The following is a 22417-nucleotide window of genomic DNA, read 5'->3' as shown; positions in this document are numbered from 1 at the left end:
TCAAAGCCATAACAAAAAATCTCACAGTAGATAAAATTAGAGATCTAATGGCTTCACTGCTGAATTCTACCATACATTTAAAAAGTTAATACCAATCCTATTCAAACTATTCTGTAGAATAGAGAAGGAGGAAATACTTACGAGCTCATTCTATGGAGTCAGTATTACCCTGATACCAACACCAGACAAAAACACACCAAAAACATAAAACTACAGTCCACTATCTCTGATGAATATTTATGTAAAAATCTTCAAAAAATACTAGCAAACCAAATTCAGCAGTACATTAAAAAGATCATTCATCATGACCCAGTGGGATTTTTCCCAGCGATGCAAGGATGAATCAACATATGCAAATCTATCAATGTGATACATCATATCAACAAAATGAAGTACAAAAACCTTATGATTATTTCAATTGATGCTGGAAAAACATTTGATAAAGTTCAATATCACTTAATGATAAAAACTCTCAAAAAACAGTGTATAGAAAGAACATAAATCCACAGAATAAAAGCCATTTATGACAGACTCACAACTATGGGAAAAACTGAAAGTCTTTCCTCAAATATTTGGGATACAACAAGAATGCCCAATGTCACCATGGTTATTCAGCATAGTACGGGAAGTCCTAGTTAGAGCAATCAGACAAGAGAAAGAAATAAAGGGCATTCAAATTGGAAGGGAAAAGGTTAAATTATACTTGTGTGTAGGTGACACGATTTTATATTTGGTATAATATAACCCAAAGCATCCACCAAAGAATGATTAGAACTTGTGAACAAATTCACTAAAGTTGCAGGATACAAAATCATACAAAAATTAGTAGCATTTCAATATGCCAAAAGTGAACAATCTAAAAAAAAAAAAGAAATAAAAATGTAATCCCATTTACAATGGCCACAAATAAAATAAAACACCTAGGAATTAACCAAGTACCTGAAAGATCTCTATAATGAAAAATATAAAGCACTGTTGAAACAAATTGAAGAGAACATCAAAACCAGAAAGATATTCCATGTTCATGAATTGGAAGAATCAATATGGTTAAAATGTTGATAATACCCAAAGCAATGTATATTTCTATGCAATTCCTATCAAAATACAAACAACATTCTTCCCAGAAATAGAAAAAAAATTCTAATATTTATATGGAGCCACAAAAGACCAAGAATATTCAAAGCTATCCCAAACAAAAAGAAAAAAACTATAGGAATCATATTACTTCAAATTATACTGAAGAGATATAGTAACCAAGACAATATGATACTGGCATAAAAAACAGACACATCGACCAATGGAATAGAATAGAGTCTCAGAAACAAATTCACATACCTACAGTGAACTCATTTTCAACAAATGTGCCAAGAACATGCATTGGGCAAAAGACAGTCTCTTCAATAAATGGTGCTGGGAAAAGTGAATACCATATGCAGAAGAAGGAAATTGAACTTGTCTCTCACCAAATACAAAGTTTAAATCAAAATAGATTACAGACTCAAATCCAAGACCCCAAACTATGAACCTACTACAAGAAAACATTGGGAAACATCTCCAGGACATTGGTCTGAGCAAACCCTTTTAATGATACCACATAAGCACAGGCAACCAAAGCAAAAATGGACAAGCAGGATCACATCAAGTTAAAAAGCTTCTGCACAGCAAAGGATACAATCAACAAACTGAAAAGACAACACATAGATTGGGATAAAATATTTGCAAACGACCCCTCTGACAAGGAATAGATAACCAGAATATATAAGGAACTGCAACAACTCTATAGGGAAAAAAATGGGCAAAAGATTTGAATTGATGTTTCTCAAAAGAAGACATGCAAATAGAAAACAGGTATATGAAAAGGTGCTCAACAGCATTAATCATTAGAGAAATGCAAAACAAAGCTACTATGAATTATCTCACCCCAGTTAAAATGGTTTTTTTTCCTCCAAAAGACAGGTGATAACAACTGCTGGTGAGAATGAAAAGATCATACACTGCGGTGGGAATGTAAATTTGTACATCTACTATAGAGAATAGTTTGGAGGGTCCTCACATCTAAAAATAGAGCCACCATGTGATCCTGCAGTCCCACTGTTGGGTAAATATTCAAAGGAAAGGAAATCAGTGTATCAGTGAGATATCCGCAGTCTCACTGCAGCACTCTTCACAATAGCAAAGATTTGGAAGCAATCTTAGTGTCCATCAACAGATGAATGGATTCTAAAAATGTGACACATGTACACAATGAGGTACTATTCAGGCATAAAAAGAAATGAGCAGTGTGCAGAAAGAAGAAACTGGACCCCTTCCTGACACCTTACACTAAAACTAACTCCACATGGATTAAAGAGTTAAACATAAGACCTACCACCATAAAAACCCTAGAAGAAAACCTAGACAAAACCATTCAGGACATAGGCATAGGCAAGGACTTCATGACTAAAACACCAAAAGCTTTGGCAACAAAAGCCAAAATAGACAAATGGGACCTAATTAAACTCCAGAGCTTCTGTACAGCAAAAGAAACAATCAGTGTGAAACAGCAACCAACAGAATGGGAAAATTTTTTTCAGTCTACCCATCTGATAAAGGGCTAATATCCAGAATCTACAAAGAACTAAAACAGATTTACAAGAAAAAAACAAACCCATCCAAATGTGGGCGAAGGATATGAACAGACACTTTACAAAAGAAGGCATGTATGAGGCCAACAAACATATGAAAAAATGCTCATCATTACTGATTATTAGAGAAATGCAAATCAAAACCACATTGAGATACCACCTCACGCCAGTTAGAATGGCGATCATTAAAATGTCTGGAGACAATAGATGCTGGAGAGGATGTGGAGAAATAGGGACACTTTTACAGTGTTAGTGGGAGTGTAAACTAGTTCAACCATTGTGGAAGACAGTGTGGCAATTACTCAAGGACCTACAAATAGAAATTCCATTTGACCCAGCAATCTCATTCCTGGGTGTATACCCAAAGGATTATAAATCGTTGTACTATAAAGACACATGCACACGTATGTTCATAGTGGCACAGTTTACAATAGCAAAGACCTGGAACCAACCCAAATGCCCATCAACGATAAACTGGACAAGGAAAATGTGGTGCATATACACCATGGAAGACTATGCAGCCATAAAAAACAATGAGTTCATGTCCTTTGTAGGGACATGGATGAATCTGGAAACTATCATTCTCAGCAAACTGACACAAGAACAGAAAATCAAACACCACATGTTCTCACTCATAGGCGGGTGTTGAACAATGAGAACACATGGACACAGGGAGGGGAGCATCACACTGGGGTCTGTTGTGGGGGGCCAAGAGAGAGTGACAGAGGGGGAGTGGGGAGGTCTGGGAGGGATAACATGGGGAGAAATGTCAGATGTAGGTGATGGGGGGTTGGAGGCAGCAAACTACATTGCCAACTGTATACCTATGCAACAATCCTGCATGATCTGCACATGTACCCCAGAACCTAAAGTACAATTTAAAAAACGAAATAAGATCCCGTCGTTTGCAGCAATATGAATGGTACTGGAGATCATTATGTTAAGAGAAACAAAACAGGCACAGAAAAACCAACATCACATGTTCTCACTTATGTGATATAAAAATCAAAACAGTTGAATTCGTGGAGATAGGTAGTGGAAGGATGGATACCAGAGGCTGGAAAGGGTAGAGTGGAAATGGTGGTGGGGAGTCAAGGGATGATTAATGGGTACAAAAAAGCAGATAGAAAGAATGAGTAAGACCTGCTATTTGTTAGCACAACAGGATTACTATAGTCAATAACAATATAATTGCTGATTTAAAAATAACTAAAAGAGTATAATTGGATTGTTTGTAACACAAAGGATAAATGCTTGAGGGGATATATACCCCATTGTCCATGATGTGATTATTACACATTGCACACCTATATTAAAACATCTTGTGCACCCAATAAATATATGCCCACTATGTACCCACAAAAATTAAAAAAAAAGTTACACAAAGTTTGCAAGGCACACTACAGTGCAAAAATATGAGAAGGATGTTTCTCCTCATTAAGAGGAGAAAATTCTTTTAAAACGCTTTAGAAGAAATATTAATATGCTTTCTACCACTGCAAGTATTAGCTTATGTTCACAGGAAAATAAGTAAACCATTTATGAATTGGATATTTGTAAACTCCCAAAACAGTTTGACCAGAGACTTAGGATGTGTCCAGGCCTTGAACTGCACATTTGCCTTAACCCCTTTCCTGCTTTGGTCCAGAATTATGTGTTTCATAGCAAGTGGCTAGCAGTGACTTGCAGATTTGGCAGTGCAGTGCTTTGTAGAAATCTTAAATAAAACAATTAGGGTTTCATTTTTTCATATTCAATTTCACAGTAGCATACGTTGGTTCACCCACACATTCTCAATTTAACTATTGCCTGGCATTTAATTGTTTTAGTATGTGAATGTGTATGTTTATGTGTATGTGTGTTCACCTATATGTGTGTCTAAAATTCCCAAGACATCATTCACCACTTGGTGGCATGGTCCACTACTTAACCTACTGTCATTTACTCGCAATAGCTAAGAGAAATAGCAGTATTAGGAGCATGGATACTAAAACCAAGCACTGATGCTCTCATTTGGAACCTAATTCCACTGTTTGCCACGTTGGGAAGGTTATTCATCTTGAGTTTTCCTGTTAGCTGTTGTGATGAGTAAATCATTTGAACTTCAGCATTGCCTGTCACAACTAGGGGGAGGTATATGAGAAGCTTCCCCCAGAAGCAAAATTTAAGGGGGCATCAAATAACAATCAAGATAAATAAAAATTTTATGCAGTGTTTTATAAAATTTAAATATCAGTGGTATTTAATGTCTTGATTTGAGTCCACAGTTGACATCTCAGGATCCAGTTTCCTGGAGTCTAAAGACAAGAACCCTGATTCAGGGTTCAGCCATTTAGCATAGCACACACATTCATCTGCCCTATTAAAAAAAAAAAAATTGGTACCTACTAGAGTAAAAGATCATACCCAAAATAATTGAGTCGGTGGTTCCATGTAGACCCCAGTCAGATGTAGAATCACTGGGGATGCTCAGACGTATATGTTATTTATTTTGAATCACCTTTAATATTAGTGCAGACAGATAAATCCTAGAGTTGCAGTGGGCTTGCCTTTTCCTATTTATAAATGAAGCCATATATAATATTACCCTAGCCATTATTTTAATTACTATTTCCCAAGACAGTGTTAAATCACAGGCAGTGACAACCGGAGGCATTTATCTCAGGACACAAATAGAAAATCCTGGATCATGGATTGGCAACAGCATAGGAGCAGGTTCTCTCATCAAGTTGTGACTTTAAAATGTGTAGTGTTAGAAAGATAAGAATGTTCCCAACCCATCTTTCCTCGCTCCTCCCTAAGCCAGAATGCCTTTTCCCCTCTCCCTTTTTCAAGCAAAATTAAATGAAGACAGTTAACGAGCAGTTTTATTTTCTTTCAGCAAAGGTCAGCAATCCCACAGCAGCAAATTAATCCCAATTAGTAATGATATTTTGTCTTGATAAATGATGACACATTTGATTTACTGTGTTTCCAGGATGCAGGCAGCAAATGTTAATGATTTGGTTTGCTGGGAATTTATACTCTTGCTCATTTCCCATTTGCTGATCAGTTGCGGCTCGTGAAGACTTGGCTGCTTCAACTAATGAACTGAGGGCCTCGCAGGAATAATGGTGTGTTCTGCAGGCCTCATTTTTTTCTGCCATCTGTAGAAATGCAGGCTCCTCTCAGAAAATAACTCTCGCAGCCAGGAAGGAGCGATTATGATCATATCAATGTCACTTGTAATTTGTATTTCACTTGTTTAATGGCATCCCCAATAAATGAAGCTTTCTGTAGAGAACAAAACTAATTATAGCACATTCAGCATTGGTGTGTGTGTGTGTGTGTGTGTGTGTGTGTGTGTGTGTGTGATGAAGAGAATTCATGAATAGAAACATACCTAGACTCTCCTCATTTCCTTAAATTATTCTGATAGCGGTGATGCAGTTTATGTAATGATTTATCTGCCCAGCTGGTATGGTTTTAAATTAGACCAATGAGGATGTTTTCTTGAGATCTTTATAATTGAACACACCATCTTTTTTTTTTTTTTTTTGCGATAAATGCAGACATAAGTCAGATTTTTTTCTTTTTACCCCAGGTTCCCACCTGGATCACTCAGTATTTGAGCATTGCCAGAGGCCCTTTAGAATCCTCACAAAGGCTGCCAGAGCTGTCCCCTGAGGCTGTGCAAGTCAGACCGTTGGTGATTCTGGGACTAGCACACTTGCCTTCCAAGCATCACCAATAGGAATCCCTGGGGTACATTGACTCTTCCACCTCTGAAAGGCTGATGTGCCTGTCACACATCAGATGTAGTCTTAGCTACAGAAAACTAATATGTTGGCTGCAATTCCAGGCAGGCTTGTCTCCTAGTAGTTTACATGACACAGTAAGAATGAAATATGAGGGATCATTACCCATCCTCATTTAAGAGCTGGAAATGTTAGAAACCCCATTTAGAATCTCCTTCAGGGAAGTGGATGTTTTCCTCTCATAATCATTGTTCTTACTATCAACTAATATGAAACCAATAAACTTTATTCTTATTTCTTAAGGGGACACTTGTTATTATGGCAAATTAGTGGATCTATATTATGTATCTTCCTTTCTCCTTTCCCTCTTGGGGCTTCTGTTCTGCCTTTCTGTCCCTGGTCCAACTGGTGGTTCACTCTGGGATAAACTTGGCATTCTCTGCTCTTTCTGAAATGCAAATAGTTGGTATATTTAACTTTTTAATTCATCAAATGCTATAGTTTGGACAGGTACAGGGAGGGGTACCAGGTATCATGAGATATCCTCGCCAGATAGCTTGTCTATTACAGTAGTGTGCTGTACTCTTCAGTCAGACATAATTTTTTCCTCTCATATTTTTCCCACAGTGTTCAGTAGAATAGAAGTTCCCTGTATTAGTTCAGGACCTCAAATACCAAGATGGAATTAAATGTGTAAGGATTTTACAAGGAGAAAAGCCTGTGTAAGGAAAAAAATAGAGCTCCAGAGGATGCCAGGAGCACTCTAGGTTATCCTAATGCCAGTGTTTTAAAGTTTCTGTAACAGTGAACATGATGCACAACTAACTTGTATCCTCCAGTTTCATTACTGTGCCTAAATGAAACATTTGTCTCCCCAGGGTACTTTTCATGCATTCTAGGAGATAAGAATAGACAGGAGATGGAGAATTTGGTCCTCAACTTTAGGTTTGTAATAGAACTTTACATTTAACCAAAGCACTTTCGTATACATTATTGCATTTGATTCTGATGATAAATACGAAGCCAGCATTAATCCTGTCAAAAATACATACTGATATGGTCCGGCTCTGTGTCCCCACCCAAATCTCATCTTGAATAGTAATCTGAATTGTAATCTCCACGTGTTGGAGGATAGAACTTGTAGAAGGTGATTAGATCATGGGAGTCGTTCTCCCATGCTGTACTCATGATAGTGAAGGAGTTCTCATGAAATCTGATGGTTTTGTAAGGGGCTTTTACCTACTTCGCTCTGCACTTCTCTCTCCTGTCACCATGTGAAGAAGGATGTCTTTGCTTCCCCTTCCACCACGGTTGTAAGTTTCCTGAGGCTTCCCCTGCCATGTGTACCTGTGGGTTAATTAAACTTCTTTCCTTTATAAATTACCCAATCTCAGGTATGTTCTTATAGTAGCATGAAGATGGACAAATAATAAAAATCCCTGAATTAGCCCATAAGAAAACATCAAAAATCCTATTGAGGGACATTTTACAAAAAAAAAAAAAAAAGGCTAATACTCTTTAAAAATGTTTTGAAGATGAAATACAAAGTCTAAGAAACTATTTAAGGATATTTAAACTATAAAGGATATTTAAGCTATCTGATGGCTAAATGTAACACACAGTCCTGGATTGGGCCTACAGCATACCTTGCTACCCCTGTAAAAGCAAATTTCTCTAAAAGGCATTCTAGAATAAATGACAAATCTGAATAATTCCCCTTAGGATGAATAATATAGTTTCACAATGTATTTCCTGATTTTTATAATTACTTGTGCATATGTAAGAGAACATTCTTACTTTTAGTAATTACAAACTGAAGTATTTAGGGGTAGCAGGTCATTATGTCTGTAACCTACTCTCAAATGGTTTGGAAAAAAAGTTACACTCACCCAAAGTATATTAAAGCAAGCATGATCATTTAAAAAGTTAATACCTGGGGAATATGGTTGAAAGGTGTATATGGTAATTGACTATTTTTATAACTTTTTATAAATCTGGAATTATTTTGAAATAAATTTTAAAATAATACTGTAAAAGATTTGACAGCCTCCCTATTCAGTTTTGGGAATTAACAAATTTGGCTTGGAGGAATAAAAAAAATGCTTTGATTTAGATCACACAATAGATCAGACTCCAAGCATCAACCAGACTTACCTCCAATCTCTATGATCTGCTCACAGACCAAGCATATCATCTCTAGGTACATGGAAACAGCAAAATGACAAAATGACTTGGCTCCAGAGTCTAAGCTCTATCTACCTAGTTTTACCGTTGTAATGTCTGTCTGTACAGCACTCTCTTGCACATTAACATAGCTGATGACCCTCAGGGAGAGAAGCTTGTCCCTGTTTATAGCAAAATGCTTCAATCCTAGATTTCATTGCCATAACCATCCAAATTGTAGCCAGTTCACTCATCCATCTCTAACTGTAGATACATTTGTCTTTTTTCTCAACTCCTTAGGCTGGCAGATAAGTACCGTATTCACCATGCCCTGGGCCCTGCTCTGACCATCTGCATCAATGCCAACACCTCTGATATTATTTAGTTTCTGGAAATCAGTTTCCCTCTTCATATGCTGGTTCCAGCATGTCTTATGCCTAAACCTGCCTTTTCCTAAACCTGCCTTTGTTTTCCTTGCAGTATCCTTTGTTTTCCAGGATCTATTTACTCAAAAAATCCTGGGGATTAAACTCTTGTTACTTAAATCCCTGTAACCAGAAACAGAGTCATCTCCAGGATCTCCCTGGACATTCTGCTCCTATATCTGAGGGGTGTTCATCAGTATCTCAGTTTTTTCAAACCCAGACATACCTTGTATTGTAGTCTCTCCAAAGACTAAGTCTTCTTTATAATAGCCATCCCCTTGGTTCCACAAATAGAAATATACCTAGCTTTTCCTCATTTCCTTAAAATATTCTGAGAGCAGTGATACAGTTTACATAATGATGTATCTGCCCAGCTGGTGTGATTTTGAATTATACCAGTGAGGATGCTTTCTTGAGATCTGCATAGATTTCATTGCCATAACCATCCAGGTTCCAAGATGAGCATCAAGCATAGTCATTTTTAATGTGATGCTCTCTTTGGAGGGCTGAATTTGGATCTGGTTCATTCTTCCCTTAAAGTCCAACTTTATTCCCACATATCCTTTAAGACCTTTTTTGGCCATTCCTATCCTTACAGAATTTCCCATTCAAATGCCTCAGTAAAAGCACCACTGTTCTGCATGTTACAGGTTACCATGGGTGGTGCATTTGCATTCTTTTCCTGTGTAAAGCTTACTCTCCATTCTCTGAGCAGTAACACTGTTTAGAGGAGAGCTGGACTGAGGAGAAAACTGTGTTCCAAACTGGCTGTGTTATCTTGTGCAAGTCAGTTAATACCTCCAGACTTCACATGTAGTATCTGTGAGTAGATACAGAGAGAGTTGGATTAAAGAGTTTCTGATGTTTCTGTTAGTGCCACTATTTGTGAAACTGTGGCCTATCCAGTGTCAAGTAGCAATCATCCTCTAAGTGTTTGATAATGAAATTCTGACCTCACAAGGGGTTTATAATTATCAGAGGGTCAGGTAATGGAGTGTCTTCCATGGAGGCATTAGCAAGCCCTACCTGAGCCCCGTTAATTCCCCAGAGAGTATGGCTTGGAAGCAGGAGAGCTTATGCATTTTTAATCAAAGGCAACAGGATCAGTACCTCCAAACAGTCAAATGACAATCTGATTGCATTTCTACTCCTCAGCTATGATGAGTATGTTCTGACAGCGCAGTTAGTCACCCATGGAAAGTGCAGGCTCATTAATAGCACTGGTTTTAAGGGATTTGGATCAGGGTAGCTGTGTTGGCAGTGTTCATGGGACACAGCAGAGAATGAGAAGGTAGAGTGTTGTATTCGATTTTTATCTCTACTCAAAATGCCTTTAGTCCTTGTTACCCATAATGTTCTCCCAGAGAGACTACCAGCATCGCTAATAGCCTGTTAGAATCTTGGGTTTCACTCCAGACCTATATAATAAAAATCCATCTTACACCAAAATCCCCAAGTGATTCATAGGTACATTACATTTGGAGACAAACTGCTCAGCTGGACAGGTGAAGATCCTTGTCTTGGGCCTGAAATACAATTTTGGAAAGCATCTTTAAGAATGACAAATATTATATGTATATATAAGCATGGATATTGTTTTGTGTGTACACATAACATATATGCATATAAAATGTGTCATTATTCTTCAATATCCTTAAATACTATTCATAAATATGTGTATGTATAATTAGATCTAGTAGTCTAAACCAAGTTTTCATTCTCTTACCAGCTTTTAGTGCTTAAAACAGATCCTGACCTTCCCCTCTTCTGTTCTCTGTTTCATCCTTGCAGAATCCTGCTAGAACAAGAAGTACTATCAAAGGACTTAGTGTTTCACAGTAAATATCTTTCTCCTCTTAGATGAAACACTAATTGCTAATACTTAAGGAGTGCTTACTAGTATCAGGGGCTATTTTAAGAATGGGCTGTGGATATTTTATTTACTCCTCATAGCAGTCTTAAGACTTGTCTCTTGACCTCTTATCTTAGAGATAAGATTAAATAATTTTAAGTATCAGAAAAACAATTAGAGCACAAGGGATCTTATTCTATGGCCCATGTTGTTAAAGATTTGGGCCATAATCCCTCTTATGATAAAATAAAGATTTCGAAGGCGTCTCCAGTGACCCAATCAAAAAGCAGAATTGAGATATTGTGATGCTGTAATAAAATTAGTATTTGGGGAGTGGACAAGAGAAATGTCTGGGTTTTAGCCTCTCCTATTTAATCTTGTGTAGCAGCCCCATAATCCACCAGTCCATCTCAGATTGCCACAGTGACTCTTTGATTAAGCATTTTTACTCATAACTTGGTACCTGAGGTAGCACTAACTACAAAGCTCAAAGACAGGTAGGGGAAGCTTTCCAAGAGCCAAAACCAAAATAGAAGTTTCTCCATCTACATCACTATTTGGAAAGAGTTGAGCACATTTTTATAAACTTTTCAAAAGTACTCTCATCCACCAACAAGAAAGTAAATTAAATGCATGCATAAAGAGCTAAAATGTACTTTTAAATGTTTTGGTTAAAAAGGAAATACTCTTTAGCATGTTCACCATTTCCTATTGTCATTCTCCTGTCTTTCTTCCTTTCACATTTTTAGGACCACAGCCTAGCCAGCAGGATGTACAATTTTATGTAGATATGAATCTTCTGTATCATCAAGTCAGTGATGAACATATACATGTCAAAACCAATATTGCTGTGATGCACTAGTTGAGAGATTGACCCCAGCACAATGACTTCTCCATATGAGTATATTAGCAGTGGCTTTTGGGGACCTGGTGGGAGGCTATCTACTTCCCTGATCATTCGTATTAAGAATATTTTTGCTATTCTTCAAGTTAGCAATGTAAAAAGAAACAGATAGTTTTACTTAAACTGTATTTTGATATCATTTGTGTAATTTGTAAACAAGTTTATGAAGAGTAAGAAAGTAAATATCAATGGAAAATGAAAGTGGTCCACCATTTTGAGTTTAAAGCATTAAAGTAGTAAATCTATCTAGATTTTGTGTGTAGGTAGCTAGAGGGAACAGGGAAGGTAAGTTGCCAAGAGAATGAATATATCTGCATGGAAATTAAAGCCCAAAAACATGTATATAAAAAGTGCAGCTAGATAAGCAAAGGTTGTCTGAAAATGCTATTTCTAAATATAGCCTTAATCATATTGACACAAAAAAGAAGTGACATAAAAACTGATGAAATCAAAATAAGGCAATTTATGCCATGAAGAAACTTGAGCTATAATGATTTCTGAAACAGATGTTATAAAGAAAAAAAATTATGTAACTTTGCGAACTGCACTGTTATATTTAAGAAAAATGAAAATTATCTAAGAGGCCTATAGCAATTTGCAAAATATCAAGAACAAAGAGCTTAGCAAAGTAATTCTATTATATCTTATTGCTAGATTTTTTGGGAGGCAAGTGTAGTTGAATGATAATGGGGGTGGTTTCCAACGCTACTATATCCCACTGGTAGAAGAATATTATGGGCTTTTGGGGTAAGGACTCAAGAACTTACTAAACAAGACTACTTTCATTATCTTAGCTGCTCGTACATGAAGTAAATCTACTAGAAAAACTCAAGTAATGATTTGGGACATAAGTCAAAAAGTAGAATTGGGTTGCCCTTAGAGTTAGGAGCAAGCAGCAAATTCATATGTCCTATCTGATAAACTAACTACAGAGTTAAATGCCCAGAATTTATGCTTACATACAAAAACTAAAGCAATTAATATGCACTTGCAGTGAAAAAGCAGTCAGTACAGAACATTCCTGAGAGTTTGTGAATCTCCTTAAGGACAGGGTTTGTCTTGTGTATTTTTGTTTGTTTTCATTTCTTTAGAAGGAATAGGTGTTTGTTGCAATATAAGCATATAAAAGGAAATTAGCCAAAATTTTGGAAGAAACACAAAAGGGCAACTGTGAGCTAGGGAGAAAGTACAAGAAACCTGGGAGCTAGAGACACAAAGGTTGTTGTACCTACCAGCAGGATTTCCTCACTGATCTCCACCAAGTGCTCACAAAAGTTATTGAGAGCAGGAAGGTAGACTGGAGAAAGACTCTATCCTTACTGCAGGTCTGAGTGAAGAGTGTGACTGCCACTGCTAGAAAGCACAAAGCTCACATCCACTGTCTTTTCTCTGCAGAACAAAGCCTTAAATGGCTGCAGGAGCAGTAAACCCTGTAGTTCCTGGAGTACAGGAAAAGATCTCTTGTGTCTAGTGGAAGGTCAAAAGAAAAGGAAATCTAGCCCTTGGCATCGAGAGCAGGAAACAGAGATATCTTACTGCTAGATGAGGGGAAGAAATATTGAGAAATCTACCTCCAAGAAAATGTTCACTATAACCATCACCAATCTAACAAGCAGTGAGGAAAAATCAAGGGCAAGGGCAAAGACAGAGATCCTATTTGAGGAGCAGGAGTGCAGGGGTAAACTACGGTTTGTAGTTGAGCATAAACATAGAGAAAAACTCTCCAAACCAAATCCCACACCACATAAAGTATAAAGAAGGTAAAATACCAACAACAAAATCCAGATGTCAAAGAAATCCTGACTAGACTGATTCAATCCGTAATACTATGTCCCTTTGTAGGGACATATATGAATCTGGAAACCATCATTCTCAGCAAATTGACACAAGAACAGAAAATCAAACACATGTTCTCACTCATAGGTGGGTGTTGAACAATGAGAACACGTGACACAGGGAAGGAAACATCACACACTGGGGTCTTTTGAGGAGAGCTAGGGGAGGTACAGTGGGAAGGTTAGGGAGGATAACATGGGGAGAAATACCAGATATAGGTGATGGGGGGATGGAGGTAGCAAACCACCTTGCCATGTATGTACCTATGCAACAATCCTGCATGATCTGCACATGTACCCCAGAACCTAAAGTACAATTTTTAAAAATCAAAAAAATAAGAAAAAGAAATATTGACTCACAGATTTTCCAGACTTCACAATAATTAACTCAAAATGGGCATAGACCTAAATGTAAAATGCAAAATTATGAAACTCCTAGAAAATAAAATAGGACAAAAGATAGATAATCTTGGGTTTAGCATAGCCTCTTTAGATACAATACCAAAGACATGATTCATGTAAGAAAGAATTGATATGCTAGACATGATTAAAAATTTAAAATTTCTGCTCTGTAAAACATGCTGTCAGAATAGTAAAAAGATAAAATATAGCCTGGGAGAAAATATTTGCAAAACATGTATCTGATCAAGTACTGTTACTCAAAATAATCAAATAACTTTTTAAAATCAAAAATAAGAAAATAACTCACTTAAAAGATAGGCCAAAGACCTTAACAGACACCTCAACAAAGAAGATATACAGATGGCAAGTAAGCATGTAAAAAGGTGCTTCATATCATATGTCATTGGAAAAATGAAAATTAAAACAACAATGAGATACTGTTACACCCCTATCAAATCCACAAAACTGATGACAACAAATGCTGGAGAGGTTGTGGAGCAACAGAAACTTTTATTCATTACTGGTACAAATATAAAATGTTACATCTGGAAGACGGTCCAGCAGTATTTTACAAAACTCAATATACACTTGCCATGTTTTCCAATGACTGCATTCCTTGCTATATAAACAAATGAGCAGAAAACTTAGGTTCACACAAAAACCTGCACACAGATGTTTACAGCAACGTTATTCACAATTGCCAAAACTTGGAATACACAAAAATATTCTTCAGTAAGTGAATAAATAAACTGTGATACAATCACACAATTGTGATGTTCAGGCAATCATGGTACATTCAGTTCAGCTCAGAAAATTGAGCTTAGACAGCTCAGATGTGAGCTATTGAGTCATGAAAAGACATGGAGGGTTCTTGAGTAAACAATACTAAGAGAAAGAAACCAATCAGAAAAAGGCTACATATTGTGTGATTTCAACTACATGATATTCTGGAAAATACAAAACTATTGAGACGATAAAAAGATCAGTGTTTGCCATGGATGGTGGAGAGAGAAGGATGCACAGGTATAACACAAAGGATTTTTAGACCAGTGAAACTACTCACTATGATACTATAATGGTGGTTACATTTAATTACAAATTTGTCCAAATCTGTACAACACAAAAGTGAATTCTAATGTGAACTATGAACTTTTGAGTGATAATTTGTTTCAGTGCAGGTTCATTTCTTATAAAAAATGAACCACTTGGGTGAGAATGTGGGCGGGGAGGACATGCACCTTCTATTCAAATTTGCTGTGATCTTAAATTGCTCTACAAAATAAAGTCTTAATTTTTAAAAAAGAATAAAAAAATACATCTTACACAAATAGTCTAGTATTACATGTTAAGGAACTCAGATTTGAAGTATAAGTGAAAAACAAAGTATGCAGAAGCAAAATATGAATATAAGTAAAAAATAAAAAGTATACAAAGCCAAAAAGCTAATTATTTGAATAGATCAATAGAGTAGATAAACAATTAACTGTATTTCCACAGACATTAAGAGGGTAATTAGGATATATTAAGGACAATTTTTTAACCATACATTTGGCAACTAGAATATGTGAGATTATTTTCTTCAAAGACATAAAGAACTGATCCTTACTAAATAATAAAGAGATAGCTAAATAGTCCATTACCTATTAAAATAACTTAGTTTGTATTTTAAAATATTTTAAGTAAGAAAACACCTAATCCAGATAGTTTCACTGACAAAATAATGTGAGTTATTAAGCTTTTTTAAATAACACAAACTCCTCCACAAAATAAGGAGTATAATACACTTTACAATCTTTTTAATAAAACAAGAATTACCCTGTACAAAAACTAGATGAAGGTATTTCAAGAAAAGATACCAGTAATTCTCATGAATACAAACACAAAAATGCTCCATAAAATACTATACAAACCCATATAATATTTAATATTAGCAAATCAAAGTAATATGTAAAATTGATAATATAGTTTGAACAAGTGAGATTTATTTTGCAAACAAAAGGCTGCTTCCACATTCAAAAATATAATTTACTACTTGAACAGACTAAAGAAAACTGTGATAATTTTAGTAGGTATAGAAATTAAGAAACAGAAGATTTCCTCAACTTGGGAAAGAGTATCTACCAAAACAGCTAAAATTCAGCTCAGCCTCTGGCTAACATCTTATTAGTAAAAAACCAAATGCTTTCTCCCTTTGAGAAACAAGGCAAGCATGCTGATGTTCACCACTTCTAATTAACATTGTACTATATTCTAGCCAGTGTAATAGTGCATGGAAAATAAATACAAAGCATACATTTCAGTAAGGATTAAATAGTACTGTCTCTATTTGCACACAACATAATTCCCTGCATTAAAAAAAAACACACACACACACAAATAATCTACAAAACAGTATTAGAACTAACAAATAAGCTTAGTAAAGTTGTAGAATGCAAGGTCAATGTCAACTGAGTCAATAAAATTTGATAGCATCAATAGCAACAAAATTCCATAGCATCTCTATATACTGGTAAGGGACAATTGATACTCAATATTTTAAAAAATGCAATCCACAACTGTACCAAAAATATAAAATATGTATAATCTAACAAAATATATTAACAATTTGTATGCTGACACCACTAAACAGTGATGAAAAGAAACAATACATACAAAATGAAGAGCTGTATAATGTTCATAGATTGGAAGATTCAGTATTTTAACAGACAAACTATTTACAAACTTATCTTTAATACAGTAAAATTTCAATATAAATCCTAGCAGTCTTTTGAATAAAAATTGGCAAGCTAGTTCTAAAGTTTATGTGAAAAGAAAAGGAGCTAGGTTAGAAAAAATAATACTGATAAAGTTCAAAGTGGAAGGTTGATTATTTCAACATTAACTATGAAGCTAATCAAGAATGTGTTGTTGTTGAAAACAAAGAGGTATAGATCAATGGAACAAAATAGAGAATTCAGAAGTAGACTCACACTTTTACAGTTGATTGATTTTTGACAATGGCACAAAGGCAAATCAATGGATAACATACAACCTCTTCCACAAATGGCATTAGAATAATTACATTTTTATTAAATGAAAACAAATATCGCTCTACACCTTAAACTATGTACAAATATTAACTAAATACAGGTAATAAGTATAAATATTAAAGCTAAAAATTAAAAAGTCCAAAATAGCATATTGAAGAAAATATCTGAAGTCTTGGAAGAGGGAAAGATTTTTTAGAAATAATACCAAGAGCCTGTTCCATAAAAGAAAACTGGCTGACATGCTTTTGTAAAACACCGAAGAGAATAAACAGACCACAAACTGGTAGAAAATATTTGCAAATCACATATTTCTTTTTAATTTTTTTTTATTTCCATAGGTTTTGGGGGAACAGGTGATATTTGGTTACATGAGTAAGTTCTTTAGTAGTGATCTGTAAGATTTTGGTGCACCTATCGCCGGAGTAGTATATACTGAACCCAATTTGTAGTCTTTTATCCCTCAACTCCTTCCCATCCTTTACCCCTGTGTTCTCAAAGTCTATGGTATCATTCTTATGCCTTTGCATCCTCATAGCTTAGCTCTCACTTATGAGTGAGAACATAAAATATTTGGTTTTCCCTTCCTGAGTTACTTTTCTTAGATTAATAGTCTCCAGTCCCATCCAGTGGCTGAATAGTGTTTCACGTACATATATACTATAATTTCCTTACTCATTGATCGATGGTCATTTGGGTGGGTTCCACATCTTTGCAATTGCAAATTGTGCTGCTATAAACATGTGTGTGCAAGTATCTTTTTCATATAATGACTTCTTTTCTTCTTGGTAGATACCCAGTAGTAGGATTGCTGGATTGAATAGTAGTTCTACTTTTAGTTCTTTAAGGAATCTCTATACCATTTTCCAAAGTGGTTGTACTAGTTTACATTCCCACCATCAATGTAGTAGAAGTGTTCCCTGTTCACTGTACTCACACCATCATCTATTATTTATTTCTATTTTTTGAATTCGCCATTCTTGCAGGAATAAGGTGATATTGCATTGAGGTTTTGATTTGCATTTCCCTGATTATTAGTGATCGTATATATAGATTCATATGCTCAACATATATATACATCTACATATATAGATGCATAGATTATGAAGATTTTTCTCCCACTCTGCGGGTTGTCTGTTTACTCTGCTGACTGTTTCTTTTGACCTGCAAAATATCTTTAGTTTAATTAAGTCACAGCTGTTTATCTTTGTTTTTATTACATTTGCTTTTGGATTGTTAGTCATGAAATCCTTGCCTAAGCCAATGTCTAGAAGGGTTTTTTCTGATGTTGTCTTTTAGAATCGTTACAGTTTCATGTCACAGATTTAAATCTTTGATCCATCTTGAGTTGATTTTTTATAAGGTAAGAGATGAGCATGCAGTTTCATTCTCCTACATGTGGCTTACCAATTTTCCCAGCACCATTTTTCTTTCTTCAATTTATATTTCTGTTTGATTTGTCAAAGATCAGTTGGCTGCAAGTATTTGGGTTTATTTCTGGGTTCTCTATCCTGTTCCATTGACCTATATGCTTATTTTTATACCAGGACCATGCTGTTTTGGTGACTATGGCCCTATAATATAGTTTGAAATCAGGTAATGTAATCCTTCCAGACTTGTTCTTTTTGTTTAGTCTTGCTTTGGCTCTGCAGGATCTTCTTTAGTTCCATTTGAATTTTAGCATTGTTTTTTCTAGTTCTGTGAAGAATGATGGTGGTATTTTGATGGGAATTGTATTGAATTTGTAGATTGCTTTTGGCAGTATGATCATTTTCTCGATATTGATTCTACCCATCCATGAGCATGGGATGTGTTACCTATGATTTCTTTCATCAGTGTTTTGTAGTTTTCCTTGTAGAGGTCTTTTACCTACTTCATTAGGTATATTCCTAAGTATTTTTTTTCAGCTATTATAAAAGGAATTGAGTTCTTGATTCGATTCTCAGCTTGAGCAATTCCATATCTCATAATAAATTTGTATCCAGAATACTCTCAAATCTTAGTAATAGTAATCAAAGAACAGAATTTAAAATAATGGAAAAAGTATTGAAAAGGCATCATGAGGGAAGATATACAAATGTGAAATAAGCACATGAAATTATGCTTAACATTCTTAACGAACCATTCAGTAACTATTCCAATAGTTAAAGGAAAAAAGGAAAGAAAGCTGACCAGACTAAGTGCTGGTAAAGATGAGGAGCAACTGGACTTTATCTCTTGTTGCTGGGATTGAAACAAATGGTAAACTAACTTTGGGAACAGAGTTTAGAAATTTAATAATAAATTAAACATACTTTTGCCATACTTTCCAGTAATTTCACTCCTAGGTATTTATCCAAGTGAAATGAAAACATGTTCATATACACATCTGCACATAAATATATATGACAATTTTATTTATATTCACCGCAAACTGGAAACAACTCAAATGATTTTCAACTGGTGAATGAATGAACAAGTGGTGGTACATCTATATGATGGAATACTCACCAGCAATAAAAGAAATGAACTTCTAAAATAAACAAGGACACGAATAAATCCATTTGTGAGTCCATTTATGCAGCATTTCAAAAAAGGCAAACTTACAGGTATCAAAAGAGATTAGTCAATGTCATAAGCTACTGGTCAAGGCAAGATTAACTATTAATGGGCATAAAGAAAATTTGGGGAGTGATGGAAATGATCTTCATCTTGATTTTAATGGTAGTTACCTGATTGTATACATTTGTCTAAAGTCATAGAACTATATACTAAAGGGTAAATTTTATTGCAAATAACATTTATCTCAATTTTAAAATTTCATTAGCAAATAGTCTTACTTTCAAAGTTAAGAGAAAGGACAATAATAAATTATAGATAATCATTACTGATTTCTCCTTGCCCAGAATGGTAACAGTCTTTTCTGAATCAGGTCTTATTTGCCACTTCCTTTTGCACTTCACTTGTACCAGTGTTCATTTCCCCAGAAACACTTGGTTCTCATAGTTTCTTGAATCACACAATTTACCTCAAAGCATTTGAATGTACTTTATTGTGATTTCTTTGTTGTTTTTATTGTTTTTGTTTTTCTGAATTTTTTTCCCAGAGTATGAATAAATATAATATAGCACAGACCAGTATTAATTGTAGTCCAATTAGGCAGTTTTCTTTCTGGAAAATTTTAATAGATGCCTAGAAAAATTCCATCTGTTATCAGCCAAAATAGCTCCCCTGGTTGTACAAAAGTGCTCAGCTTTTTAATTTGTCCAAGAAAATAAAACAAAGTAAGAGATGGAAGTTGACTGAATGGAAACTAGATATTCACTCAAGAAATGTACATACCCCATCAGCAATTCAGCTGTAAGCTCTTGACTTTGCATATTTAATGTTTACAGTTTTAATGATTCAAGAGTGTCTCTCTGACACTGTCACCACATTTGATAAATTTATTGTGTTGCATGGACTATCCCATGAGTTTGTTAGTGTTGGTGAGTTGTTTACCAAAATAAGTAATTTACCTGGCCATTCCACATCAGCTTTTAAATAAAGTATTTTTCCTATTCTTATTCACAGATGCTTTTGATTTTAAAAAGATTTTATAATGTAGTATTAAAAACATCAGGCATTTTTTAAATTCTTGGGTAATATCGATACAAATGCTGCCAAGGCACCATCGTGTCAGTGAAGCGAGTTGAAATGAATCCTGTGGAGATCTGTCCAGCTTCTTACTTCTGCACGAGAGAATCTTGCTCTGACTCATTTATTAGATGCCACAAAAATGGCTAACTTTGTAAAAATTCAGCCTGCAGTATATGTATTTCTGAAAATTGGGCCATACAATTTGACAGACCTTATGACACTAAATGTGTCTGTGATGGAAAAAGATGCAATATAGAGTTCATGGCAAGCTTCAGCAGGAGAACTGCAATATAAATCCTTGATGTTCTGTAGTAAGGGTGTACCATCTGCAGAGAAAAGTTAATTGTTCTAATATGCTACTAAATGCCTCTCAAGATGGAGCCTCTGACAAGAAAATATTAACTGCTCAACTTTAGTCAGTTATGTGAAACCCTCTGAGTCATAGGTTAGGGGAGCACAGCAGCAATCTATCTTCAGTTAGAGGTGATATGTTTGTGAGTGGGTTTAAGCAGTGCTGGAAGACGTAAGTAAACTGTACAAGCAGATGATATGATCCCATGTGTCCTTTCACTACTGTTTCATGGGTACTTCCCCCTCAGCTCATATCAATATGATGTTACATAAGGGCTTAGTCATCAGCTAACAGAGAAGGAAGAAGGACAGACCTAGCTTCCAGATAGATTGACTTGATATGTTAGTGTGAATAAAAAATTGAAGGCAGCTATCCTAAACGTTACTCAGGTATGTTTCTGAAAGAGAGCAGTGAGGGTAAAATCCTCGCAATTGGCAGTTCTCTTTGCAGTGCACCTGGTCAGCCATTTTGTGTGGATAAAGAAATAGCACAAAATAATAATGTGTACAGTCTCATGGCCAATGGCAAATGGCTTGGCTGGTTGGTTATAGACCTTAAAAGAGAAATGTTAAAAGACTGAGGTCAGGGAGGTGTGGGGAAGAGTCCTATATATGGACAAATGGGAGTTGGTACAATATGTGAGGAACTTTGTATCACATGTTAATTCCCATCAGACAGTATCCACCGTAAGAGTCATAAAACTACTTAGTAGACAGAATGACTTGATTAGTTGACATCAGCTAGATTTTATCAATGGCCACCCCATTTCTGGCATGATGGGCTCATGGATGGCGGCAGGATGAAGCCTATGTATGGGCCTAATAGCATAGGCTTTCACTCATCAGGACTAATCTGGCTACTGCCATGGCTGAATGCCTCTAAATGCCCATGAAAGACCAACCCACATCACAAATATGGCACAATTACTTGAGGAGATCAACCAGCAATTTTATGACAAGTTGACTAGATTAGGAACCTTCCACCCCTATCAGACAGAGTTTCGTTTCTCTTCACTGGGATTGGTTGGATTCTAGATAAAGGTTTGTCTTTTAAGCCTTCAGGACTTTGGCCAGCACAACTTCCAAGGGCTTACAGAGTATCTGATATACATACACAAGATTCCTCACAGTGTCATCTCAGATCAAGGGGCCTAATTAATAGCAAAGAAAATCTGTAAGTGACCAAAGGATCATGGGATCTATACTGAAGCTCCTGCACACTGCAACCAATCACACGCTGACAGCCTAAGAGGTCACTGAAATAACCTCTTAAAAATACTACTCAGGCATCAGTTCAGAAATGGCACCCTGAATGCATAAAATCCTCCATAATGTGTTAATATTCACAAATTAAGTGTTGTTTCCTTAATAGGCAGAAGGCATGGGTCTAGGAATCAACAAGTAAAAGTAGAAATAACCCTGCTTAACGTCACCCTATTGATCTGCTTGAGAAATGTGCACTTTTTGGCCATGAAACATT

The 22417-nt window shown here is 35.7% G+C and overlaps 1 long non-coding RNA gene across 2 annotated transcripts in view; it reads right to left on the bottom strand.

Moving 5' to 3' along the window:
- Nucleotides 1-22417, bottom strand: part of LOC135270436 (uncharacterized) — a 222384-nt gene that overhangs the window by 91086 nt on the left and 108881 nt on the right. Inside the window, exon 1 of one of the 2 annotated variants that reach the window (XR_010338617.1) lies at nucleotides 10426-10475. The exons of the other annotated variant lie outside the window; for it this stretch is intronic. This is a non-coding gene — a long non-coding RNA (uncharacterized LOC135270436). Of the gene's footprint in view, nucleotides 1-10425; nucleotides 10476-22417 lie in introns of those variants that run through there. 2 annotated transcript variants of the gene reach the window in all.

This window comes from Aotus nancymaae, unplaced genomic scaffold, assembly GCF_030222135.1.
Source record: "Aotus nancymaae isolate 86718 unplaced genomic scaffold, 86718_ANA_hifiasm-v0.15.2.pri h1tg000062l, whole genome shotgun sequence".
Taxonomy (NCBI): domain Eukaryota; kingdom Metazoa; phylum Chordata; class Mammalia; order Primates; family Aotidae; genus Aotus; species Aotus nancymaae.
The sequence above is the reverse complement of the archived record's forward strand: the minus strand, read 5'-3'. Positions and strand labels throughout refer to the sequence as shown.